Source organism: Labeo rohita, chromosome 5, assembly GCF_022985175.1.
Source record: "Labeo rohita strain BAU-BD-2019 chromosome 5, IGBB_LRoh.1.0, whole genome shotgun sequence".
NCBI lineage: Eukaryota > Metazoa > Chordata > Actinopteri > Cypriniformes > Cyprinidae > Labeo > Labeo rohita.
In genome coordinates, this window is record NC_066873.1 from 27,521,023 (window position 1) to 27,536,769 (window position 15,747).

A 15,747-nucleotide genomic window follows, 5' to 3' on the forward strand; every position below is an offset into this window, starting at 1 on the left:
GAGATGGAAACACATTTGCCGAATAAATACCTTGATACGCATCAAAAAAGTCATGTGACTTTGCACGATGGGACGGCATAACCTGACTAACCAGTGGACCGATTTTGTTGCACAGCATCTGAACAGTTATTATGGTCATTCTTAAATGCCCAAGCAAAGTCTGTCATTTATTGTGTTTCGTTTGCTCGCTCTGAGGTGCAAGTAACTCATTATACATAAAAATTATTATATTCAGTGGCTTCTTATACTTTTCTTAGTGATCTTTAAAGCCAGTTTATCAGGAAGTGACGATCTTGTTGACGGTTGACGGTGCTTATTTGCAAATGTTTTATGCGATATTCCAATTTTGTGCATAAGATAATTCACAACTTTGGATGGAAACCCAGTTATTATTAAAAAAATAAAAAATTCTGAGGCAAATACTGAATTAAATGTTTATGATTTCCACTCTTTTGTTTATGGCTTGTTTAACAGTAACAACATTGGATTAGTTTCATAACTCTAATATATTTTGGAAGTATATAAACCATTATCCACCCAACAATTCACAATTCACATACAGTTAGTATTTTTCTCCTGACTAAAATATATTTCACAAATACGCTGAATAAATGTGTTGTAACCAGCATGGCTTAATTTTTTCCCCCCAAATTGAAAATATATCTGTTTAAACCTGCCAAAATATATTACAAAATGTACTTCAAAAGGCAAGAAAAATACATTTCAATCTTAAAATACATTTGTGTAAATTCAAAATGCAAATATATATTATTCTATTATCATATTATAGCATGTTTATGGTTGATGAAATGTATGAGGAAAAATACATTTAAGTAATTAAAAATACGTTTGTGTAAATAGATTTACAAATGTATTTGTTTGCCAGTTTTCTGTGTATTTAGATATACATATAAAACATACCTAAAAGACTTTTTTGCTGTATGGGGTACAGAAAGATTTTTTATGTCTGTATGTGACCCTGGACCACAAAACCAGTCATAGCACAGGTATATTTGTAACAATAGCCAACAATACATTGTATGGGTCAAAATATATCAAAACGTAATTTTTGCTTAGTAATATACAGTACTGTGCAAAAGTCTTAGGCCACTAGTATTTTCATCAGCTAAAATATAGTTTAAAGTCAGTTAAAGTCAGTCTTTTGCTGTAGTGTGTCAGTAGGAAATATCAGATTACATTTCCAAACATTCATTTTGCCATTAATCATAATAATCCAGTGAGATTTTTGTTTGCACAAGAAGTCTGACAACAGCGAGTGCTCTGCACAGAGATCTGATCTCATCATCATCCAGTCTGTCTGGAAGGGCATGAAGAAACAGAACAAACTCAGACAGACTAAATCTAGAAGAACTGTGACAAAGTCTCCAGGATTCTTCAAGAAACCTACCTGCAAACCTGCAGCACTGTTAAAAGGTTTAGGCACTTGTGTAAAAATGCTGTAAAATGAGGATGCTGTCATAAATAGATTTTCTTTATCAATTACCTTCTATTAACTAAATGAAATCAACATTTGGTGCGACCATTCTTTGCGTTTACAGCAGCTTTTGCCCTAGGTGCACCTGTGCAAAATTTTTCAGGTAGCTTTGCAGGTAGGACTCTTGAAGCATCTTGGAGACGTTGCCACAGTTCTTCTGGATTTACTCTGTTTCAGTTTGTTCTGTGTCTTCATGTCATTCCAGGAAGACTGGATGATGGTGAGATCAGATCAGTGTGGAGCACTGGCTGTGTCAGACTCCTTGTGCAAACAAAAATCTCACTAGATTATTACAATTAATGGCAAACAGAATGTTTGGAAATGTAAACCGATATTTTTTACTGACACACTACAGCAGAAAATAGAAATAACTTACTTTAAACCATTTTTTAGCTGGTGAAAATACTAGTGGCCTAAGACTTTTGCACAGTACTGTACACTGCTAAGAACCTAATTTGGACAACTCTGAAGGCGATTTTCTTAATATTTAGATTTCATTTATAGATTTGATTTTATTATTTAGATTCCAGATTTTTAAATAGTTGTATCTCAGCCAAATATTGTCCTATCCTAACAAACCACACATCAGTGGAAAGCTTATTTATTCAGATGTATAAACCCTTATGACAGGTTTTGTGGTCCAGGGTCACATATGAAGAACAAACAGCAGAAAGCTTTTTCTCACTAGATGTAATTCCTGCATCTTTTCAGGAACAACAGAGCTGATAAGAAAAAAACAGAGGTTCAACCTCTAACAGCAGGAACAGAAGAACAGAGTGTTCCTGGGTGTAATGCCTCACTTCTGTTCCGGCACAGAGCACCTGCATCTCAGTGAGTGTTCCCAAAGAACCCACAAGAAAAATGCAGACCATCCGCACTCTAATGTTTCCACCCGGTGTGCCATGCATGCTGTTCTCACTTGCCTGAGAAACTGCCACACATGCCAAGATTGTATCAAACGTGCACACTATGTGATTAAAGTGTTTATATCTAACATTCAGGACCACAACAAAGAGGGAAAGTGAGCCCTGGATTGGTCAGAATGTCAAAAGCGAGAAATGTGTGAGAGGAGGCATGCAGAAAACTATGAAAGGACTTCACAGATATAAAGACAGGCCATTTCAAAAACATTACTGCCCAGTTATAACTAGTTCAGTGGAATTCCTGATTTAATCTCTTTACTGGACATATCCAGTAAATTTCCTTCAGTGCTTACAGGGATTTTCCTAAGCAGGACTTATTCCTGCATCAACATCATTTTTGGTCTTATAACATTGATAACATTCCTATCAAGCAATCAGACTTCACAGATATGTTTGGTATTAGAGTTATATTTAAAGACTTCAATAACAATCTTCTCAATTTAGAAGTTTTATTTGATAGGCAGGTTAATAGCTGGGGTTGGGGTTAGGTCTATGTTAAGGACTAAACAAAAGATGCTACATCCTTGGCAAACCAACAGTGTCACGCAAGTTAATGTAATTATTTAATTAATGTAAATGTAAATATTAATACATTTCTATAGATGGCATTACAGATATACATGGGTGATTTGTACTTGACATGACATGTAGTAGTTCTACTTCTTTAAAAACAAATTTGTATTAAAATCCTGCATCCTGTTTATTTTGTAACTGAATTAAAATGTGCTATTTTGCTATAAACCCTGCTATAAACACTAGATTTTATATTTGTAGAGATCAGATGCAAAACCAGCTAAAAGCCATCTCGGTCAAAAATGAGATAATGATACTGAGTGAATGCTCCTGACACATAGTATACATCCATCAAATACCAGAAAGAAATGCTAATTTTATTGAAAAACATCAGATGGATTTAGAGGCTTTTACATCTGAACTCTTAAATTCTGAACTGAACAGTCTTAACTCTGTATTTAATTGCATTAATAGACTTTCCGCTCCCTGCTCCAAAACAAAAATGTCCTGCTGTGAAGAAAAACCAGCACTAGATCCTGCCAGCAGACACATGGATGTTGTCACATATAGCTTTTAATGGTGTCTCTCACTCTTATTTTTTCTGCTTCCTTTCCCCTTTCTTCCAATAAACAAGATGCTGATGGAGCATGACTAGCCAATGCTGCAGAAGAATGGGGACAGATTGCTGAAGGGGCATTATGTGGGAGGGATTTCAGTTTTCTCTGCTGTGCCAGTCTTTGTGTTCAGATCTCCATTAAACCCTCTGTGACTGCCTCTGCTACCATTTCCACAAGCCAAAATCCTCAGCTGCCACAGCAGATGATTAAATCAACATTATTCCATTTTATATGCTGATATAATCTTTATAACCATGATTATAAGATTATTTGTGCCTGAAATAAAAGTCTGTACATTAGATCAAAGCAAACAGGTTTAGTCACAGCTACTTAAAGACAGATTAAGAGGTACACTGAAGATTTGAGTCAAGGTGCTTTAAGAGAGGTTTGTCCTTTTGTCAGTCGCTGGCCATGAAAACCAGGCCATGATGATCCACTTTAACTGTCATGGATTCATGACCTGCTAAAATGGCCCCTGGAAATAGCAGAAAACCATCAAACGTGCTTTTGAGAAATGCCAGAGAAATGATGCAGGTCAAGTAAGAGATGGAGAACACTTCATTCAAGCTCTCAGATGAGTCCAGGTCAATCGCTGTGCTGTCACACTCAAGCAAGATGAATAAACATCACCTGCCAGGGAGGGATTTGATCTGTGGGTCCTTCAAAAACACTCAGGGCACTGGGGAGTGATAAACCTTTAAATATCTGATTCTACAGAAATCTACAGTAAATTTGTTTCAAGGGATGGTTCACAAAAATGTATTTATAGCATGTTGTTCTGTGAAAACAAAGATATTTCGAAAAATATTTGAAAGAAAGAACTCTTTTACAACAAATACCTTTTTAAACTAACTTTTCCTGTCACTCCATACATTTAATGAAACATTAAAGGATTAGTTCACTTCTAAAATAAAAATTCCCTGATAATTTACTCACCCCCATGTCATCCAATACGTTCAAGTCTTTCTTTTTCAGTCAAAAAAGAAATTAAGTTTTTTGAGGAAAACATTACAGGATTTCTCTCCATATAGTGGACTTAAATGGTGGCCAATGGATTAAAGGTCCAAACTGCAGTTTCAATGTAGCTTTAAAGGGCTCTACACAATCCCAGCCAAGGAATAAGGGTCTCATCTAGCCAAACGATCGAAAAAAACAACAGCTCTAGCTCTGCAATGCACATGGACATCTTCACACATCACGTAATCACCTTTCTAACACATGTATGTACATTGGTTTAAAAAGGCAGGGTGAGGTAAATAAAAAAAAACTCTGTCTCATTTTCTTCTCCAACTTCAAAATCGTCAGACATCGTTGTTTTACCTTTTTTTTTAGTAAAGGGTATTTGACTTTCTTTGCACGCTCACTTTATAAGCACTGGGTCGGTACTTCTGCCTATGTCACGCGTGCATGATTATGTAATGCGTGAGGTCGAGCTAGCGCAAGACGAGCGTTTGTAGTTAAAAAGCATTTAAATTTACATTTTTTAGAAAATGACAGATTGTTTTGCTAGATAAGACAATTATTCCTCAGCTATGATCACATGCTCTTTAAAGGTGTATTGAAACTGCAATTTGGACCTTCAACCCATTGGAAGACCACTATATGGAGAAAAATCCTGGAATGTTTCCTCAAAAACCTTAATTTCTTAAAAAAAAATCTCATAAAATTGAAATATCAACAAACTTATAAAAACCTTGATTTGAAGTCACGTTTTTTTACACTTTTTGCACCTTTTGTATAAAGAGGGTCAGTTCTCCTCACACCACATCATTCAGTCTATCAACACATGTAACAGCTCACAAACAACTCATCTCAAAATGACACACTTCAAGTCTCTGAAACAGCAACAGAGCAGAAAAATGCCAACATATGACATCACTGTAATACCTCCACTGTGACCCACAAGGCTTGCATCCAAATCCTGTCACAGTGTTTTTATAATCCCTGGCAGCAGACACATTACTATGGTTAAGCAGTCCTATTTTTCCCATCTCAGACGATGTGTATTGAAAACCATCTTATGACTAAGCTCCAAAAGCATTTACTCTAAATACAGTTATATGCGTGAAATGCAAGACTGATAATAGTGTTTAAGCAGACAGCAGATATATGCACCCGCTATCTGGCAGACAGCAGCAGCACTGTGGGTTCTAGTTAAACCACAACTCATATTAGGTCAGCCTGCATTGTGGTCATTGTCTTTACTCCCACACCACCCCCTTAAAACTCTCAATACATGAACAAAAAAAACATATTTTTGTGGGTACTTTTTTTTTACAGATTTTTTTTTTTTGATGAAAATTCTAAAAGACAGCATAAAAATGTATTTTTTGACACTTGAACTATTTAATGCGTTATTGCAGATGGCTATAATCATTTTAAAAGGAAACTTTATTACCTTATTTATTGATTATCTTGTGATGGATATACAGCTGAGAGGGTCTGAACGGTCTACTGCTATGCCACAATCCACCCCAGTGCATCCACCCCAGTACTTGATCTTTGCTGTCAACTATAATCCCTACCCAATTACCTCCAGTCTAGCGCTTGCATCTGCTTTGCTTCCGGCACACAATGAGTGGGCTCTCATTGGGCTTTCCAGAGTCTGATTGATTTATCACAGATTTATGAATCTCCAACATGATCCCCAGGTAACTGATCCGCACAAACCTCCATCCCACCCTCTGCTTTTTCTGCAGTGCCTGGAGCACAAGGCTGAAGAAAAAAAGATGTGGAGTGTTGTGTTGACGGCTGCGCTCGCTGGGGAACAGCTGGGAGGGCTGATTCACTACAAGGCTGACATATTTGTCCTCAGTGTAAAAGTCTAACATAATCTGTGTACTTCAATATGCTGTCTAATCAGCAGTTTAGGGCTGGAAATCCAGTCATCAAACTTTTATCAAAGCATTCAAAACGTAGCTCAAACCATTAAATAGACAAAGTTAAAACATAAAACAGAGAAGAAATATTCAAGAATCAACTAAGTACACTTGTGACATTGATTACGTGACTCTTTGTACAGATATTCAGATGCTCCTGCTTTCATTGAAGTGTTAGATTGGATCACCTCAAATCCTGCTGAAGAACATGAGCATCAGACACAAATGTAAAGCAGTTTGAGTGCAGCTGTTGTTAAAACAAAAAGCCAACAAACCACACACATTATTAAATACCATAACCGCATTTTTCAGTTTAACTTTCAGTCAAATTGTTGTGTTGAAAATATAAAAATGGAAAAGCATTTTTTACTAGTAGACATCTGAACAAAGACAAGGAGAGAGAAAGTACAAAACTGGAGAAGAAGTAGTGAGAAGTAATACGAAGGGGAACAGGATGTGGTGTTGTTCAGAAGGAAACTTTTTGAGCTGTCACTCGAGAAGTGACACCATACTATCAGGGAGCAGAGACCTGACCTCTGCTATAAATACTAGAGCTACACTGGATGCACAAAGTCACAAAAACTCACCACAACACTGCCTTACATTCTTTCTTGTTTTCAGTCTTCACCACACACACACAGAGGAGCATACAACAACAGCAATAAAACGAAATAATGAAATCAAATTATGAACAGACTGGAATCACAAACAGCAATTTTCAGCTTATTTACTTGTTCTTTTTCCTCACGTGAACCACACCTGAACTACTCCACACAAATTTGAAGCTACTTTCAGCTTTTACAGAATAAGAAAGAGTTCACCTCCTCCTATAAGGGGGTCATATACATTTTGTTTAATAATTTCTCCACTTAGAATGTCAGTGCTTTTTGTCTCTGAAACAACCAAAGGTTAAGTTTTACATGACCACTTTCCACCTTCCTTCCAACCTTTATAGACCAATTTGTACTAGATGTCTTAGTTACATCACTTGCAGCTGCGCACGTATGCTGGTGGCAAAAAAACACTGGTAAGTGAAGTGAAATGGGTGAAATCCATGGAATATATATATATACATATATATATATATATAAAAAACAATTTATGTGCCTATCGATGCCAGAATCGGAATGTAAATCATTTTTATAGAATACTGTCGTCAAAGATTGCATTTTAAGATAAACACAGACGTTTAAATGGACAGATTATGGATGAAAACTGCTATGATTACTCTCCTTTTAAGCATAAATTTGATTTAAACAATATGTCTATGTAATATTCAGACATGCTGTTTGTATTGGACACATAGTTATAGCATGGCGTAATATTTAAACCTATTTCCATTAACATTTTACGTAACATTTATTTATTTGATCTCAAAATTCAGACTTTTTTTTTTTCGCAAATGCAAGTTATATCTCCTAGTCTTGACTTTATAACTTGATTTAAATCAACAATAGTGAGTTTGTCAATTCTCAGGGGAAAAAAGCCAGAGCCAAGGGGAAAAGAGAGAATGACGTTGGTTTTTCTTATCAGAATTGTGAGATTTAATCTCGGAATTGTGAGAATAAAGTCAGAATTTTGACATATATTTTTTTATTCTTTTATTCCATAGCTCCATAGCCTGCACACTTGAAAACCATCATTTTCTGCAACCAGATAAGCTCCGCCCACAAAAAAAACAGCATCACTGTTTGAAAACACTGAATTGGCCTATACAGCCAGTTTTTCGCTGCTGCTTCTTCAAACAACTTTTAACAGAGCAGTTTCTGTGTTTGCAAGCAGTGATGATGTTTCTTCATGGGCGGAGCCTATCTGGTGGCAGAAAATGACTGGTTTCAAGCAGCAGTCTATGGAAGCCATGGAATAAACAATTCTGAGATTACATCTCACAATTATGATAAGTAAAATCAACTTGTCATTCTCTCTTTTCCCCTCGGCTCAGAATAATGCCTTTATATCCCACACTTCTGGCTTTTTTTCTCCAGAATTGTCAAACTCGCTACTGTTGAGTTAAATTGAGGTATTAATTCCAAACTAGATATAGTCCGAATTGTGAGATAAAATAGGTATGTTATGTTATGCAAAATGTTACAGGTTTGAATAGTATTTCATGCTGTAACTGTAGGGCTAATACAATATGTCCACTATGAACTGCATCTGTGAATATTATGTAGAACTATTATTTATATCAACTTTCTGCTTTAAAAATAGAGCAATCATGGCAGGTTTCATCCACAGTCTGTGTTTAAACATCTGCATATAGCTTCAAATTGTGTCTTTGACGACAATATTCTATAAAAATAATTTGCATTCTGATTCTGACATCCAAAGGCACAACAATACATTTTTTCTCTTATTCCACGGATTTTACCTATTTTCCTCCACTTGTTACCAGCGCTTTCTGCCACCACAATGTGCACAAGTGACGTAGCTGTGACGTCTACTCCAAATTGGTTTACTGTGGAATGAGCTAGTTGTGCTGAATACTGTTTTCACCTCCACACTCCTTCAATAACAGCCTTTTTGCTAAGCCTGTGGTATACTCAGCAGGTACACAAAAGTCAGTTTAATGTGCCACACAAATGATCAAAGCCGGTTTATTATAATCAGGGTCCTTGTAAAATAAACTTCAGCTGTTCTCTACTAAATTTGGGAAAGGTATTTTTCTGAAAAATGTGAAAATTTGATTCATTGTAATAACAATGATAAAAGATTACTAGAGATGCACGATATTGGATTTTTGCCGATATCCGATATGCCGATATTTTTTCATCTCATTTTGGCCGATACCGATACCGATACCGATATATATCATTTTATTTGGAAAGTTAGTTTTTAACAATAACTTATTCGTTAGGATTAAATAAATAGTAATGAGTGGTTTACATTCAGTCCCTTCTTTTTCATCAGTAGACTAGCATTATTTATGATCTGAATTTTGTAATGTTTTGTAACGGCTTATAACTTTTGCTATGTTATAAGCCGAACTTCGGATGCTTTCACTTTCGAATTCGCAATCTGAATACAACATTTCAAAACGAAAACAGAAAAGTAGAACTAAACTGGGTGACTGTGAGGGTGCTTTGCGGGACATGAACAGGACATAATTCATTGCTACAATTTCTTAATTCGTGCCTATGATTTATTAATTTATTAATTTGTAAAATGAGGGAACGAATTAATATGTAGTATTAATGAATTGTTAATTTATTCCCACGAAATATTTTATTTCCCACCCGCAATTTATCACAGTAAGAGATACGAAAACATGGATTAAAAGTGAATGACAAGAAAATAAACCTAAGAAATTAAAGGGTGAGACGGTGAGGATTTGGGAAAATAAAAATATTAAGTTATGTGGCAATTCGTGACCAACTGGCAAAACAGTACACTTTTTTTGCACAAGAATACCAACATGTTTACCTTCTCTGGTTTAACAAGCGGTCTTTTACCCTACTCGAAAACCAAATCCTCCGTCCGCCATCGTTTCCAGAATAGTCGCGTCCTTTTTGCCGTCACCACCTGGCTCGTGCTGACACTACAAATACAAACCAGGCTCTACACCCGAAGCGCTCACAACGAAAACTACTCTTTGCGTGATCAGTGAAATCCTGAATATGCCACGGCTTTGTAACTCTGTAACCCGCGCTGTATGGAGCAGTGCGACCACGTCAAATTTTAACTTGCACATTTAAAAAAAAAAAAAAAAAGTGACAGTTTTGATCATTCTAGAGCCCTGCAATACAAAGGCATTCAACATGGAAAGAAAGTAATAGAAATGTAGTCACTAAGTCATGTTTAATTATAATTTCTAATTATTTTATACGGTGCACTGCGCTCTGACAGGGCTGCGGGACACGAACATAATTATTTCCTACAACTTGTTAATTCGTTCCTACGTTTTATTAATTTATTAATTTGTAAAATAAGGGAACGAATTAAAAAGTCGTATTAACGAATTCTTAATTTATTGCCACGAAATCTTTTATTTCCCACACGCAGTTTACCCGCATAAATGATCCGACAACATGGATTAAAAGTAAATGACAAGAAAACAAACCTGCGAAATTAAAGGGTGAGACGGTGATGATTTGTGAAAAGAAACTATAAATATTATTAAGTTTGTGGCAATTCGTGACCAACCGGGAAAACAGGACACACAGCCGCTTATGGCTTTAAATGTGTTGGCTCGAACTGCATGAATCCAAAAGTATGGTCGCTACTAACATTTGCCTGCTAACCAATTATTTAACTTATAAAGAATGCTTTGTACCTCACTTGTGTCATATTCACGAAAAATGTTTCATATGAGCAACAGTGTGTTTTGCCGTTGCGCCGCCGAAGAAAGAGAATTCACTGACCGCGCGCCGTAATTACTTTTTATTTTAAATGCAGATCATGTCATGTGCAAACACAGCCATTGGGTTTCAAAATACAACAAAGAGCACCATAAAACCATTTAAAATGTGCATTTAGCGATCTAGTGACTGGATATGAAACAGGCAACAGTAAATTATCCCAAATGGAACAACGGCGCGCTTTCTCCTATAGCCGCTGCTGCCACTGCACGTGCTATTGCTATGCATCATTCTGTATGTGTATTCTCAGTTTAAATGCAGCGATACAAAACAGTGAATCTACTCCTCATTCAGTCAAAACTTTGCTTCAAGAATGAGCCACACTGCTGACGTGATCTAATCCCTAGCACACCCTTAGCACATGTGAGTTAACATATTCATCTTATCGGCAAAACATATCGGCATAATTTTTCATATCGGGCCGATGCCGATATTTACATTTGAAGTCATTATCGGCCGATTCCGATATCAGTCCGATAATATCGTGCATCCCTAAAGATTACCCACAGTTTCTATTTAAATGTCCAATACTGAGCATTAATTGTTTTAATAAATCATCATTATGTTGAAGGCAAGCCTAAAAGGCCAAATGGAAATCAGAATAGACTAATAGCCACAGTAATTTCTACTAGAAAGCCCTCTGAGCAGCCATTCTACATTGAGACTATTAGATGTGTAATCCTGTTTGTGGCTAATCGGTCATACTTCAGCATCCATCAGCTCAATGTGCAGCTTGGGGACTAGCACTGTTTTGTGCATTGCAGCATTTCTTACATAATTCTTTATTGTCTCTTAACCTAACAAGATTGTATCAGGACAGAGTTGTCGTTTATGTCCTCTTATTATAATGTATTTTTTAACTCATGTGCTGTGTCTTGTTCTGCTTCTCAGTTCTACAGACATATAAACTGAAATAGACTCAGCGGCTTTTAGTTTCTAAAAATATGCTTCCTTTTTCACACAAATAAATAGTCAGATACACTCATACAACCTAATGTGTCAAAAAAGGAACTGTACGTCCATGTTGCAACCCACAAACTAACATAATTAGCCGCACTATGGTCCATCACATAATAGACCATTATGTTTCATGTGGCTACCAGCAACATAATTATGATTGAGATTCAAACACAAGCCCAATGGCCCAGTGGACATTACAAGTTCATGATGGGAGGTCCGGAAATAAAGTCAAGTATAAAAGGTACCAGGCTGTCACTGCATGAACTTTCCAATTTTGAACAAAGCGTCTTCTAAGTTAATAAATGTAAATGTCATGGTTGATTGATTTATATGCCTGTTCCTGTCTAAGTGAGCGGCTTCTGACCACAATAAACCATGCTGTGAACCAGGGGTTATGTCAACCAACTGAAGTCTAGATACGCAAGAGTAAAATCTGCATTAACAAAATTTCCTGAACTAAGACCGGGCCAGTGTTTTGACTTTAGTCGGCTCGGGTGGCCGAGCTGATTGACATGTGAGTTAAGGGTGAGTGAGGCTCTTGTAATTGGCTTCTTATTTTCAGAAGAAACATTTCCATTGAGGTTAGGAAGTGAAGGTGAACATCCAGGCAGAGCAGAAAATGTGGATTACCCGAAGTGATGTTTTCAAATGTAGTCTGTGACGTGTATGTATGCGTGTGTTGCTGGAACAGAGAAAACTGTGAGGTGGGCCTCATAAAAATGAGCCCATTTATCCAAAAAGCAAGCAGCAAAGAGAGAAAATGACTAAAGACTTTCTGTCTTTAGACAGTTTGATTTCCCTCCAAATGAATACATGAAACAGATGAGTTTATGTAATATTCTGTTGTGTGAGGAAACTAGCAATAAATCATGGCAAGCTAACACAAATGTTTGTCTCTTGTGCATATTTTAGAGTGGCAGTATTTGTCACACCAGGATTTAGGCATTAGCCATCCAGATGGGCCAGCAGTGTGTTAATGAAAAATACACAAATATTAAGCCAGTAATGAGGGTAAAAGACATTTGTTTTAACATTACAATCATTCATTAAAAAAAAAAAAAAAAACAACACACAGAAAAAATAGAACTTAAAGGCAAATTATTTGTATGATGTATCTGAAATGAGCTTGTTGTGATAAAGCAGAGAACACCTAATGTATTACTTTGTCCTGGTGAGGGTTTAATACTTTTGCAGCTAACCACATCAGAATGTGTGGGTGCATACGAAGAAAACCTAACAGAAATGAAATAAAGCATTCTACATTAACAAAGATAAACCCCAAATAAAATGTAAAAAACTTTTCAGGATTTCACACACATTTTTTTTTTTAACCCAAAAGCTGGGTTCAGCCTGCTGGATCATTTTATTGGATTGTTTTTAATATTTTTACCCAGGTGCTAGGTAATTTTTCTGCATGCTAAAAAGCTTTTTTTTTTTTTAACCCAAATGCTGGGTTCAGCTTTTTGGGTCATTTTATTGGGTTATTTTTTATAATTTTTACCCAGGTGCTAGGTAGTTTTTCTGTAACTAAGCTGCTGGGTCATTTTTAATGCTGGGTTATTAAATATTAGTTTATTTTTTCTACCCAACCGCTGGGCTGAGCCTGTCTCAGACGAAACAACCCAGCTGCTGAGTTACAGTCAGAGTGCAGGATTTTTTCGTCCTGGTTCTCAGCAGGGTTGATTTTGTGCACTTCTTCAGTGAAATAACGGATTGTATACATTTTATTTCATTTATAAAATCTTAACTGTGTTGTAAATGTTATTACTTTACGCAATGCAACATACAGGGAAGTCAGTCAGCTAAAAGGAGAAGGCTAAATGCGTCAGCAGCGTTCGTTTTACATGATGGAAATGCCCTTTGCCTTGCATAACAAATTGATTTGTTATGACCTATATTCATTATAGGTCAACCGTGGCCTAATGGTTACGGAGTCGGGCTTGTAACTGAAAGGTTGCGGGTTTGGGTCCCAGGTCCGAGTTTTAAGCAATAGTTGACTTAAATAAAATAACCCAGCATGTTTGGTAAAAACATTTAACCAACCAACTGGGTCAAAATAACCAAGCATGTGTTCTGTCCAATATTTACCCAGTGCTGGGTTGCCAAATAACCGAAGTTGGGTTGTTTTTAACCCAGCATTTTTTAAAGTGCAGGATTCAGGAACACTTCTGCACATTTCATGGAAACATACATACACACGCACACAAATCCACACCAGAAACACTGAGTGCATTCATTCACTTAAACATGCAGACTTTCTCCCCACAGGATACCCACAGGCAAACATGGCAGCGTGTGTGAATGTGGGTCATTGGTGGTTTATTCTGTCCACTGTCTGGACGTCTGTCTAAGCACAGAGATGTGTCATACCCAGCCAATCACTGGCATCACACACAGACACACATGCTTTGAGTCCCATTTGACCCCTTTGTGTTTAGTCAAATAGCCAAAGAGATCTTACTCATATTCACTGGTCATGGTACATATTTGTAAATTTGCTTACACTCTTTACAAATCACTGAAGAATTAAATTTGTTAATTGGGTTAATTAATTCATTAATAATAATGAATTAGATAAGTGCAGTAAAGGATATGATGGATACATTTATTTACAGCTAAATAAACATATGGATTCAATATTCTACAACCTCAATTTTTTTTGTGAAAGTCTTTGATATTGTCAATATGTTAATATTGCACTGCGATGATAGTTGATACAAATACACATACTCAAATGCTCAAATATGTAAACAGGAAAAAGCACTAGTTCTTTTCAACACCACACTTAAAAATGTATGAATGTCTTTTTATTAGCCTTAGACCCATATAACAAACAGTATGCATACTTTTAAAGCTAAACCATGAACCAATGAAATTTATACCAATTATACAACATTTAAGTTGTTTAACATCAATATGTAAGAATTTGGACACTTTGATGGTGAAATGTTAGTGGAACATAACTAATGTGTTTATAGATGTGATGAACTATGTACTTTACACCTTAAAAGTCAATACAAAAATGGCTCAGAAAACCAAACTTAGTTCTGAAAAATGGTCTAGAATAATATTTGTACAGATGCTAATTGCTTTAATAATTTGCTTAAGCATTTTAATTTTGTATTCAAATACCAAAAGAAAGCTAAAAAAGAAGCAACAAAGCAATAGCTTAATCTTACAACATGCCATAAGATTTATTATGATTTAAAAGTATCAGTGAAAGAGGCAAAAAAGTATAGGATCAGAGAGTGCAGCATGTTTTACTCCCCAGTGCATGCTTAAGTGTAAATCAAACAGTGACAAGCCTCCATATAAGGTGCATGTCCCAACAACACATGAACACATACAGGAATCTGTTACTTTGAAGGTACATGGCCTACAATACAGCACACCTACTGTACACTAAATCCAAAGGAGAGAATAAAAACAAAAAATTCAGAGGCTAAATGTGTTATAATGTCACTTACTGGCCTAGATTTCACTTAGATTTGAGTTCCTGTTTTCCATCCCCCAAAAAGATGCGCAAACACAAACCACCAAATTTTCAGCTTAAAGGCTTCTCTCACAGATGGTGTCCCCCCGTACTTCTATCTCCGCTCTCTTCCCCTCTTTGCTAATCTTTTTAATAGGTTGAGGGGTTCTTCCCTTTTCAGTTGCTATGCAACAAATGCATTTACAGAGATATGAAGTGTCCTGTGCCAATAAACAATATGCAATACTTTTTCATTTAGAAACACATACAGTGGAACTCACAAACATCAAGTCCCAATATGCACTGCAATCATTGATCTTTCCCTCCATCTCTCCTTTGACACACATATTAAAGTGGCGCACAAACTCTCCTTCACAAAAGCCTTGTATGGTCTTTTTTCCGCTGAAGTCTGGCTTCAGGTAAGCTGTATACATAATGGGCCAAGGAAGTCGCTCCAAATGCCAGAGCTGATATTGAGCAGGGCTCATCTCATTTACTCACTCCATGCTATCAGGCGGGACTTAATTGTG

At 36.4% G+C, this 15,747-nt stretch overlaps 1 protein-coding gene across 1 annotated transcript in view; it reads right to left on the reverse strand.

Moving 5' to 3' along the window:
* The window catches only part of si:dkey-220k22.1 (multiple epidermal growth factor-like domains protein 9), an 83,129-nt gene that overhangs the window by 46,761 nt on the left and 20,621 nt on the right, over positions 1–15,747 (reverse strand). The gene's annotated exons all lie outside the window — the stretch shown is intronic.